This window comes from Phocoena phocoena, chromosome 5, assembly GCF_963924675.1.
Source record: "Phocoena phocoena chromosome 5, mPhoPho1.1, whole genome shotgun sequence".
NCBI classification, from domain to species: domain Eukaryota; kingdom Metazoa; phylum Chordata; class Mammalia; order Artiodactyla; family Phocoenidae; genus Phocoena; species Phocoena phocoena.
Window position 1 is genome coordinate 120656286 of NC_089223.1, and position 11242 is coordinate 120667527.

An 11242-nucleotide genomic window follows, 5' to 3' on the forward strand; every position below is an offset into this window, starting at 1 on the left:
AAAGTTTTTGTTGTTGTTGTTTTGTCTGTTTGTTGGCCGTTTTTAAAGAAAACTAGTAATAATAATAACAGTACTTTAAATTGTCACCTAATATGTGTCAGGCACTGTGATAGGTACTTTTCAGTTATAATTTTCCAATTATTGAATACCATTTTATAGATGAGAAAATGAAAAGCATAGAGTTTAAGTAACCTGGAAGGATCACTCAGCTGTTAAGAGGCAGAGCAGAACCATCCCACCTGTTGTGAATTCAGTTTCAGTGCTGCCCCGAGGTGTCTGAAGTGCCCGACAGTGCTGACATAGATGACCCATTGGAAAGTTCTTAGAGAATGGTAGGTGATGTCTAAGAGCCTAGACAGAATATGAAAAGACTTCCAAGGATTTCTAACACGGGCCCATGAATTTATCTTGACAAAGGAATCAAGCCCTCTCTCTGGAGGCTTCTCTTCTGTGTTAACATGTAGTTACACATGATTTGATTTTTGTATCAGGAATGAATTGGTCTTAAAGGTAAACAAGCTTACTTTCTTTTATCAGGTTAAAAAAAATGATATAGTCCTTTTGCCTTTTAAATTAAGGAGAGCTGAGAAACAAATTAAGAACTCTGCTGATGTTAAGAGATCACCTCAAATACTTGAACGCATGCATTCCCGTGCAATTTTCTTTTCTTTCGTTTGTCCTGTTTCATATTTATTTTGAATTTTTTCAAGTTGTTTAGGGATCCTTTGGGAATGTCAGTGGTATGTATGTGGATTTATGTTGTATATACTGGTATATGCTGGCTGGTCCTTCTCTCTGGAGAGATCTGAAGGATGGGTAGGCTTTCAACAGGAACATGTGCTGGTGCAAAGGACATTCCAGGAGAGTTTGGACAAAGTATCTTGTACCACAGGGGAGTGTTGATACTTCTGGCTGGAGAAGAGTAAATATGGTCTTCATCCATGGTCCATATGACACATGCAGGGAATAGGAGAGTTGGGGGCTGGGTGGAGGCAAGTCTGAGGACCATGAATGCCAGACTGAGAAACCTGAACCAGAGAAGCTTTCATAATGGGTGTCCAGTCAGTCAGCTCTGTAGATAATTGACACTTCTCATTCCCTTCGTAAAACTTGTTTGCTGATGCTTCCTGCACCTGAACTTGGGAGACAGCTGCCTCTCTCCACAGCTCCCAGCACTGCTGCCTCCACCATCTGAGTTCAGGGCTTACCAAGAATTAGTTACCTCTGCTCCTGAGCCTGTTGGTGCCTTCTTTATTTGTAACTGGAATAACATAATTTAATTCAATGCTATGTAACCTGATGAAATAAGAATGTGGAGTGGGGGGGACTTCCCTGGTGGCGAAGTGGTTAAGAATCCGCCTGCCAGTGCAGAGGACATGGGTTTGAATCCTGGTCTGGGAAGATCCCACATGCTGGGGAGCAATTAAGCCCGTGCACCACAACTACTGAATCCTGCGTGCCACAACTACTGAAGCCCATGCACCTAGAGCCCGTGCTCTGCAACAAGAGAAGCTACAGCAATGAGACGCCCATGCACCATAACAAAGAGTAGCCCCCACTCACCGCAACTGGAGAAAGCCAACACACAGCAACAAAGACCCAACGCAGCCAAAAATAAATAAATAAATTTATTTTAAAAAAAAGAATGTGAGGGGGAATGATGGGGGGATAACTTCTATGACAGCTAAGTAGAATGCTTTGGACAGAATTGATTAAAGTGAGGACCTAAAAAAATTGATGTTAAATTAGCTGTAGGGGAGAAAGTTATTTTAAAAACTGGAGAAAATATATAAAACTCCAGAAGGATTCTGGGCTCAGATTGCCTCAGAGATGTCTTTCAGATCTTGTTCTACTTTAAAGAAACTGCAACTTCAGATCATAAGATGATGCAGCTGACTGTGACGTAGGTAAGGAGGCCCCCCTGAACTCCACCAGAGGACACCTGCTCAAGATGAGACCCTCACTCCATATCACACGTGGCTGCCCATGTTTCATGTTAAATTTAAAATATTAGGATGCATTTACAGCATTTTCCTCATTTTAATTGATTTCTTCAATGGATCACTTAGGTATGGGTCAATAGGGAACAACTGGAGATTTTGAAGCAAGGAAGTGACATATTCAACCCAACTACAGTGGAATTTGTTGCATTTAATAAGCATTTTAATCTGCCTCTCAAACATGAAGCATTTCAGTACACTTGCATTAAAAATACTTCACTTGATATCAAGGTACAAATGCAATATGATGGCGTGGGTCTGACTAATGGGTTCAAGTCCTGGCTTTACCACCTACCAGTGGTAAAAATAGAATCTACCTGAGAGGAATGAGATATATGTTAACACTATTATTATTAAAGAAAGCTCAGGATGGCTACCTCTGCTGGCTACAGAGTGGGCTGAGATTAGAGATATCAATCCAGAGACTCAAGAGTATAGGATAGTTTGCCTAATGTAGCAAGACAAGGATTTTTGTGAATTTGTACTACACCTTTCTAAAATAGTACCAGAAATAATTTCTATTATCTCTAAAATATCTACGAAGTGAACACAAAACCCTAAGACAACCACTTTGTCATCTTGCTGCTTCATTATATGCCAGCCGAGCCAGTTGTCAGCTCCTCTATCTTCATGTATAAGGGTGATCTAGTCAATTGGGAATCTCCTCTGTGACAAATGAAGCCTCAGCCTTCCCTCAGCTCCTTATACTGGGGTCAGTTTTCTATCTAGTACTGTTTAGATACAACATGTGCTACATAAACTTCAGCACAGAATAAAATGGTTTAATAAGTCAAAAGCAGTTATTATAATCTCCCATTGACTGAAGACCATACTGTAAATAAAAAGCAAAAGTTTTTCACTGAGCTACAGCTTTTTACAAGACAGACTGAATATCAAATATATCTTTAGTAAAGATAAAAAATACAAATGATACTCTATCAGAATACTGATTTTTCTGAAGACTCAATCTTGATACAATTCTTCGAGACTCAGAAAAAAAATTTTTTAGTGTTAATGTGTATATGTATGCATGTGCATAGCCAGAATAAAAGACATGCAAAATTCAGAATTCTTCACACCCTTGAGAAGATGTTCTAAGTCATACTAAGCAGCTTTCATGGTTAAAATGCCTTTTGTGAATGTCCCTGAGCTGTGTGGATGCCCATCACATTCAATCATGGTAGTTCTTACCAAGTTTCACAGTGAATAGTAATGAGGAATTTTAAAGGAAAGAAGAAGCAGAGAAGGAAGGAAGGGAGGGAGAGAAAGAGGGAGATTCATTGCCCATTTTTACCATAAGTGAAAAGGAAGAGAAACTGTAGGTGGGGTTAGTCTTTCTGGGACATTCCTGCATACAAACAGTCCCCCAGATATCAGCAGCTCCCTTTGGGCACCTCTCCTTCCCTCTGGTTCCCTGCTAGCTGCAGCTCAGCACTAGGAAAGCCCCAGCAGAGGGAGGGCAGAAAAGGTGTGAGGCAGCAGGCTTTTCCATTTCCCCTCTTGGGCTCTGTTTTTCCACCTTACAGTTTGCCCTGATTCAGAATGAAAAGGTGAGAACCTACTGAGGGATATAGCACCAGCCCCTTTCCCTACTGTGACCAGATCACACAACAGCCAAGCCTTGACACCAAGATGTCCATGAAACCAAGGCCCAGCCATTCAAGACAGACTGGTTTTACCTCCTGGTCCAGTTTTGCTCCATGAATGTTAGACTGTCCCAAAGGGAAGAGTTTGGAGCGGTTGTTGAACAAGCTTCCTGGGAGCCGCAGAGGCGCTGGATTTTGTACTGCGCACTCGAGGCCTGTCCTCCACTTGCCCTGACCCCTGTCTCCTTAGCCACTGATGATGACACAGACCTTGTTTTCCTTTTACTCATCAGCACCCAAATCCATGGGGTTGTGATGGGTTAGCAGCCTTTCTCATAATAAGACATCGATTGGCCATGGGGCTGCAGAGGCAAAATGAATCATGGTTAAAAATATTCATCTCCCCGCCTCCCTTGGTATGTATGATGCTGTCCTTTAAACCATCTAAATATAGAAGAATCTCTCCAATTTGTAAAGCCCTGAAGAGAAAAACTTGAGTTTGAAGCTTTCCTTAATTATGCCAATGTTTAACAGTAATCTTTGTAGTATGGCAATCTCACTTCACTTCCTAATATATTCGTTGACTTTCCTTTCTACATCTAGAGAAAAATATATTTAAACTTTAATTAAACTTTCTTTAATAATCAGGGCTTAGCAAAAATATATATGCAGTCTAAAAATCTAGAATCACTCAATGCATTTACTGCTTGTAGAGGTTTTGTTTTTTTATTTTTTAAATTTATCTTGGTAACCTTTTTTTTATTGAAGTAGAGTTGATTTACAATATTGTATTAGCTTCAGGTGTACAGGAAATTGATTCAGTTATACATATATATACATCCATATATATATATATATATATATATATATATATGTATAGTTCTTCAGATTTTTTTCCCATATAGGTTATTACAAAGTATATAGTTCCCTGTGCTATACAGTAGGTCCCTGTTGGTTATCTATTTTATATATAGTAGTGTGTATATGTTAATACCAAACTCCTAATTTATCCCTCCCCCACCTTCCCCCTTTGGTAACTGTAAGTTTGTTTTCTATGTCTGTGGGTCTATTTCTGTTTTGTATATTAGTTCATTTGTATCATTTTTTAAATTCTAAGTATAAGTGATATCATAAGATTAAAAGATATAAGCAGAGAATAATGTTATTTGAATTAATGTTACTTTCTGCAATTGTCTGAAATTGCTACTCATAGGTTGAAAGGAATCCTTTATTTTAAAGTATTAGGGACTTGCCTGATAACACGGTGGTTAAGAATCCACCTGCCAATGCAGGGGACACGGGTTTGAGCCCTGATCCAGGAAGATCCCACATGCCGCACTGCAACTAAGCCCATGCGCCACAACTACTGAGCCTGTGCTCTAGAGCTCGCGAGCCACAACTACTGAGCCCGCAAGCCACAACTACTGAAGCCCGTGTGCCTAGAGCCCGTGCTCCACAACAAAGAGTAGCCCCCACTCTCCACAACTAGAGAAAGCCTGCACACACAGCAACCAAGACCCAAAGCAGCCAAAAATAAATAAAGTATTAGTTTTGTGGGCTGAGTGGGAAGAACAGACACTTCTCCCTCACTCCTGCTATTTCCTTCCATTTTCAGAGGCTCCATTCCCATTGGCACTGCTGGCCTCTCATCCCTTTACTCATCTGTCCCAGGAGAGGAGCTGGACTTTGGGGAAGATTGTTTGCAAAAGTGGTCACGATAATTCCTCCCTCCTCAGGCCCTTTATAATGGGACTTAGCCACTTCTCCCACCAAGAGGCAGGATTAATTTCCCACCCCTTCAATCTGGCCTGCATTTATGATTTCCTTTCATCAACAGAATACAGTGCAAGTGGTGGGCTGTGGCCTCTGAACTTCTTTGCCTCCAGTGGCCTTGCAGCTTCTGCACTCGTCCCCATGAATGCGGCTGTTGCGTAACCCGGACTAGGCTTCTCAGCAATGAGAGAACACATGAGAGAAAGGCCCAACCAACAGCTGAAACCAGCCACCAGCTGTATAAGAGAGCTCACCTGCAGATGACTGCAGCTATGTGTGTGACCCAGACAAAACCAGCAGGAAGACCTCCCACTGGGTCCAGTGCAAATTGATGACCCACAGTGTTTTTTTATTGAGATATAATTGCCATATAACATTGTGTAAGTTTAAGGTGTACAATGTGTTGACTTGATTCATTTATATATTGCAGTATGATTAGCACCATAGCTTAAGCTAACACCTTTATCATGGCACATAATTATCATTTCACTTTTTGTGGTGAGAACACTTAAGATGCAGTCTCTTAGCAATGAAGTATATTATACAGTACAGTTGACTATAGTCACTATGCTGTGCATTAGCTCTCCACAACTTATTCATCTGCTAGTTGCAAGTTTGTACCCTTTAACACATCTCCCCAGTTCACCCACCTCCCCCAGTCCCTGGTAACCACCATTCTATTCTGTGTCTACAAATTCTTCTTTTTTAGATTCCATTGTAAGTGATATCATGCAATATTTGTCTTTCTCTGTCTAGCTTATCTCACTTAGCGTAATGCCCTCAAAAGTCCATCCATGTTGTGGTAAATGGCAGGATTTTCTTCTTTCTCATGGCTGAGTAATATTCCGTTGGGATATTTATATATATATATATATATATATAAAACAGCTTCTATAACCATATATATATATATATATATATATGTAAGGGAATATTTTCTATATATATAAAAATATATTTTATATATATATAGAATGTATTTAGCCATTCATCCATTGACACTTAGGTTGTTTCCATATCTTGGCTATTGTGAATAATGCTACAACAAACATGGAAGTGCACATGTCTTTTCAACATCCTGTTTTCATTTCCTTCGAGTATATATCCAGAACTGAGATTCCTGGATCACACGTTAGTTGTATTTCTAAATTTTTGAGGAACCTCCACACTGTTTTCCATAGCAGCTCAACCAATTTACATTCCCACCAGCAATGCACAAGGGTTCCCTTTCTCCACATCCTTGCAAACACTTGTTATCTCTTGTCTTTTTGATGACAGCCATCCTAACGGGTGTGAGGTGATATCTTATTGTGGTTTTGATTTGCATTTCCCTAAAGATTAGGGACCTTGAGCATCTTTTCATGTACCTGTTGCCTATTTGGATATCTTCTTTGGAAAAATGTCTATTCAGTTCCTCTGCCCATCTTTAATCAGTTTATTTGTTGTTAGTATTAAGTTCTATGAGTTCTTTATATATTGTCGATATTAACCCCTTATCCAACACGTGGTTTGCAAATATTTTTTTCCCATTCCATAGTTTGCCTTTTCATTTTGTTGATTGTTTCTTTCTCTCTGCAAAAGATTTTTAGTTTGACATAGTTCCACTTGTCGATTTTTTTTCTTTTGTTGCTTGAGCTCTTGGTGTCATATCACATCCAAAAAATCATTGCCAAGACCAATGTCAAAGAGTTTCTTCTCTATGTTTTTTTCCAGGACTTTTATGGTATGAGGCCTTATGTTTAAGGCTTTAATTCATTTCAAGTTAATTTTTGTGAGTGATATAAGGGTCCAATTTCATTCTTCTGCCTGTGGTTATCCATGTTTCCCAACACCATTTACTGAAGAAAATATCCTTTCCTTTTTGTCAGGATTGCTTTGACTATTCAGGGTCTATTGTGGTTCCATACAAATTTTAGAATTGTTTTTGCTATTGCTGTGAAAAATGTTACTGGATTTTTGATAGGTATTGCATTGAATCCATAGATGGCTTAGAATAGCATGGATACTTTAACAATATTAATTTTATCCATGAACATGAAATAGCTTTCCATTTGTGTCTTCTTCAATTTCTTTCATCAAAGTCTTGTAGCTTTCACTGTACAGATCTTTCACTTCCTTGCTTAAACTTATTCCTAATTATTTTATTGTTTTTGATACTGTTGTGGCTGGGATAGTTTTACTTCTTTTTCAGATATTTCATTGTTAGTGTATGGAAACACAACTGATTTCTTTTTTTTTTTCGATACGCAGGCCTCTCACTGTTGTGGCCTCTCCCGTTGTGGAGCACAGGCTCTGGACGCGCAGGCCCAGCGGCCATGGCTCACAGGCCCAGCCACTCCGCAGCATGTGGGATCTTCCCGGACCAGGGCACAAACCCGTGTCCCCTGCATCGGCAGGCGGACTCTCAACCACTGCGCCACCAGGGAAGCCCACAACTGATTTCTGTATGTTGATGTTTTTTATTTTATATTGGAGCACAGTTGATTAACAATGTTGTGTTAGTTTCAGGTGTACAGCAAAGTGTTTCAGTTATACATATATCTATGCTTTTTCAAATTCTTTGTTATTACAGAATATTGAGCATATATGTCGACTTTTATCCTGCAACTTTACTGAATTCATTGATTAGTTCCAGCAGTTTTTTTGGTTGAGTCTTTAGAATTTTCTACATAAGACCATATCATTTGCAAATAATGACAATTTTATTTCTTCCTTCCCCAGTTGGATAACTTTTATTTCTATACCTTGCCTAATTACTCTAGCTAGGACTTCCAGTACTATTTTAAATCGGAACGGTGAGAGTGGGCACCCTGATCTTGTATCTGATCTTAGAGGAAAAGCTTTCAGTCCTTCACCATTGAGTGTGATGTTAGCTGTGGGTTGTCAGTATGGCCTTCATTATGTGGAGGTATGTTCCTTCTACACCCAATTTGTTGATGGTTTCTCTCATGAAAGGGTATTGTATTTTGTCAAGTGCATTTACTGCGTCTATTGAGATGATCATATGATTTTTGTCTTTCATGCTATTAATGTGGTATATAACATTTATTGATTTGCATTATGTTGACCCATTCTTGCATCCCGGGGATAAATCCCATTTGGTTATGGTGTATGATCCTTTTAACGTGTTGTTGGATTCAGTTTGCTAATATTTTGTTGAGAATTCTTGCATTTATCAGGGATATTGTTCTATAGTTTCCTTTTCTTGTAGTGTCCTTATCTGGCTTTGGTATCAGGGTAATGCTGGCTTCATGAAATAAAGAAAGTTGAAAATGTCCCCTTCTCTTCAATTTTTTGGGAGAATTTGAGAATAATTGGTGTTAATTCTTCTTTAAATATTTGGTAGAATTCACCAGTGAAGTCATCTGGCTTTTCTGTGTTCAAAGGTTTTTGATTACTGATTCAATCTCACTCATTATTGGTCTGTTAAGATTTTTTATTTCTTCCAGATTCAGTCTTTTTTTTTCTTTTCCATAATGGTTTATTACAGGATATTAAATATAGCTCCCTTTGCTATACAGTAGGACCTTGTTGTTTATCCATTCTAATATATAATACTTTACCTCTGCTAATCCCAAACTCCCAATACATTCCTCCCCCACCCCCCTCCCCCTTGACAACCACAGGTCTGTTTTCTATGTCTGTGAGTCTATTCCGTATTCAGTTTGGGTAGGCTGTATGCTTCTAAGAATTTACCCATTTCTTCTAGCTTATCCAATTTGTTGGTCTATAATTGCTTATGGTAATCTCTTACAATACTATGTATTTCTGTAATATCATTTGTAATGTCTCCTCTTTAGTTTCTGATTTTATTTGAGTCTTTTCTCTTTTTTCTTAGTCTAGCTAAAAGTTTATCTTTTTGAAAAACCAGCTCTTAGTTTCATTGATCTCTTCTATTGTTTTCCTGGTCTATGTTTCATTTATTTCTGCTCTGATCTTTGTTATTTCCTTCCTTCTGCTAACTTTGGTCTTCATTCTTTTTTCTTTAATTCTTTGAGGTGTAAAGTCAGGTTGCTTATTTGAGATTTTTCTATTTTCTTAATATATGCATTTATTGCTGTAAACTTGCCTTTCAGAACTGCTTTTGCAGCATCCCAAATGTTTTGGTGTGCTATGTTTCCATTTTCATTTGTTTTGAGATATTTTTTGATTTCCCTTTTATGTTTGTTCTTCAACCCACTCATTGTTCAAGAGTATGTTGTTTAGTTTCCACATGCTTGTAAATTTTCCAACTTTCCTCTTATTGTTGATTTCAAGTTATACCATTGTGGTTGGAAAATATACTTGGTATTATTTCAGTCTTTTAAAATTTACTAAGATTTGCTTTGTGGCCTATCATATGGTCTATCCTGGAGAATATTCTGTGTGCACTTGAGAAGAATGAGTGTCCTGCCGCTGATGGATGGAATGCTCTATAAATGTCTGTGAGATCCATTTAATGTAGGGTTCAAATCCAATATTTCCTTGTTGATTTTCTGTCTGGATGATCTATCCATTGCTGAAAGTGGGGTATTCAAGTCCCCTACTGTTATTGTATTACTGTCTATTTCTCTTTCCAGATCTATTACTATTTGCTGAATATATTTAGGTGCTCTATGTTGGGTGTATATGTATTTACAATTATTATATCTTCTTGAAAAATTGACCCCTTAAAAATATGAAATACTTTGTGAATTTGCATGTCATCTTTGCTCAGGGCCATGCTAACCTCTGTATTGTTTAAATTTTAGTATATGTGATGCTGAAGCAACAACAACTCATGGTATTATGAACATTTAAAATTGTTGTTGTTTTAAGTTACTAAGGGTTTTTTAAAATTTATTTCTTTAAGCTGAAGTGTAGCTGATTTACAATATTGTGTTAGTTTCAGTTGTACAGCAAAGTGATTCAGTTATATATATATATTTCATATTATTTTCCATTATAGATTATTATAAGATATTGAATATAGTTCCCTGTGTTATATAGTAAATGCTTGTTGCTTATCCATTTTATGTATAGGAGTTAACAGATAATTACGGACTCCTAATTCATCCCTCCCCCTGCTCCCTTCTCCTTTTGGTAACATAGTTTATTTCCTATGTCTGTGAGTCTGTTTCTGTTTTGTATATAGATTCATCTGTGTTATTTTTTAGATGCCACATATAAGTGATATTACATAATATTTGTTTTTCTCTGTCTGACTTGCTTCACTTAGTGTGATATTCTCTAGGTTGCTGCAGATGGCAATAATTCAAACGTTTTTGTGGCTGAGTAATATTCCATTTATATATATATATAATATTCCATTATACATAATATAATATATATTATATTATATATAATATAATGGAATATTATGTATATAATTATATATACACATACACACACACACACACACCCCTTCTTCTTAAACATGTCTGTCGTTGGGCACTTGGGTTGTTTCTATGTCTTGGCTATTGTAAACAGTGCTGCTGTGAATATTGGAGTGCATGTATCTTTTCAAATTAGAGTTTTCAAGTGGTTTTTATTATAGATAATTGATAAATCCTTAATCTGATTGAAGAATCTAGAAAAAGATGTTGAGGGTGCATAGCCCAACTCCTTCCTCTCATTCTCCTTTTGGAAGGAAGCAGCCCACTGAGAACCCATGTTCTCTTTCTGCCATCCAGACCATAAATTGTACAGGGTGGTTATGCACTGATGGATACTTTTTCCAAATGCTAGAGGACCAGAAGTTAATGTCAATACTTGGCTGAAATCAAGGTCAAAACCAAGTATTGTTGTAAGAGAAAGAACTAGAAACCAATAATAAATCTGAAAAATAATTTTAAAAATAGAATTATTATAATAATTTTAGTAGTCACAAATTAAAAGTTGATTAGTGAAATTAAAATGTGTTTT

At 37.5% G+C, this 11242-nt stretch overlaps 1 non-coding gene across 1 annotated transcript; it reads right to left on the reverse strand.

Annotated features, from left to right (window-relative positions):
• Positions 1-10010: 10010 nt before the first annotated feature.
• On the reverse strand, positions 10011-10113 carry LOC136124019 (U6 spliceosomal RNA). Its single transcript, XR_010655965.1, has one exon. It is a non-coding gene; the product is annotated as a U6 spliceosomal RNA (small nuclear RNA).
• Between the last annotated feature and the right edge of the window lie 1129 nt (positions 10114-11242).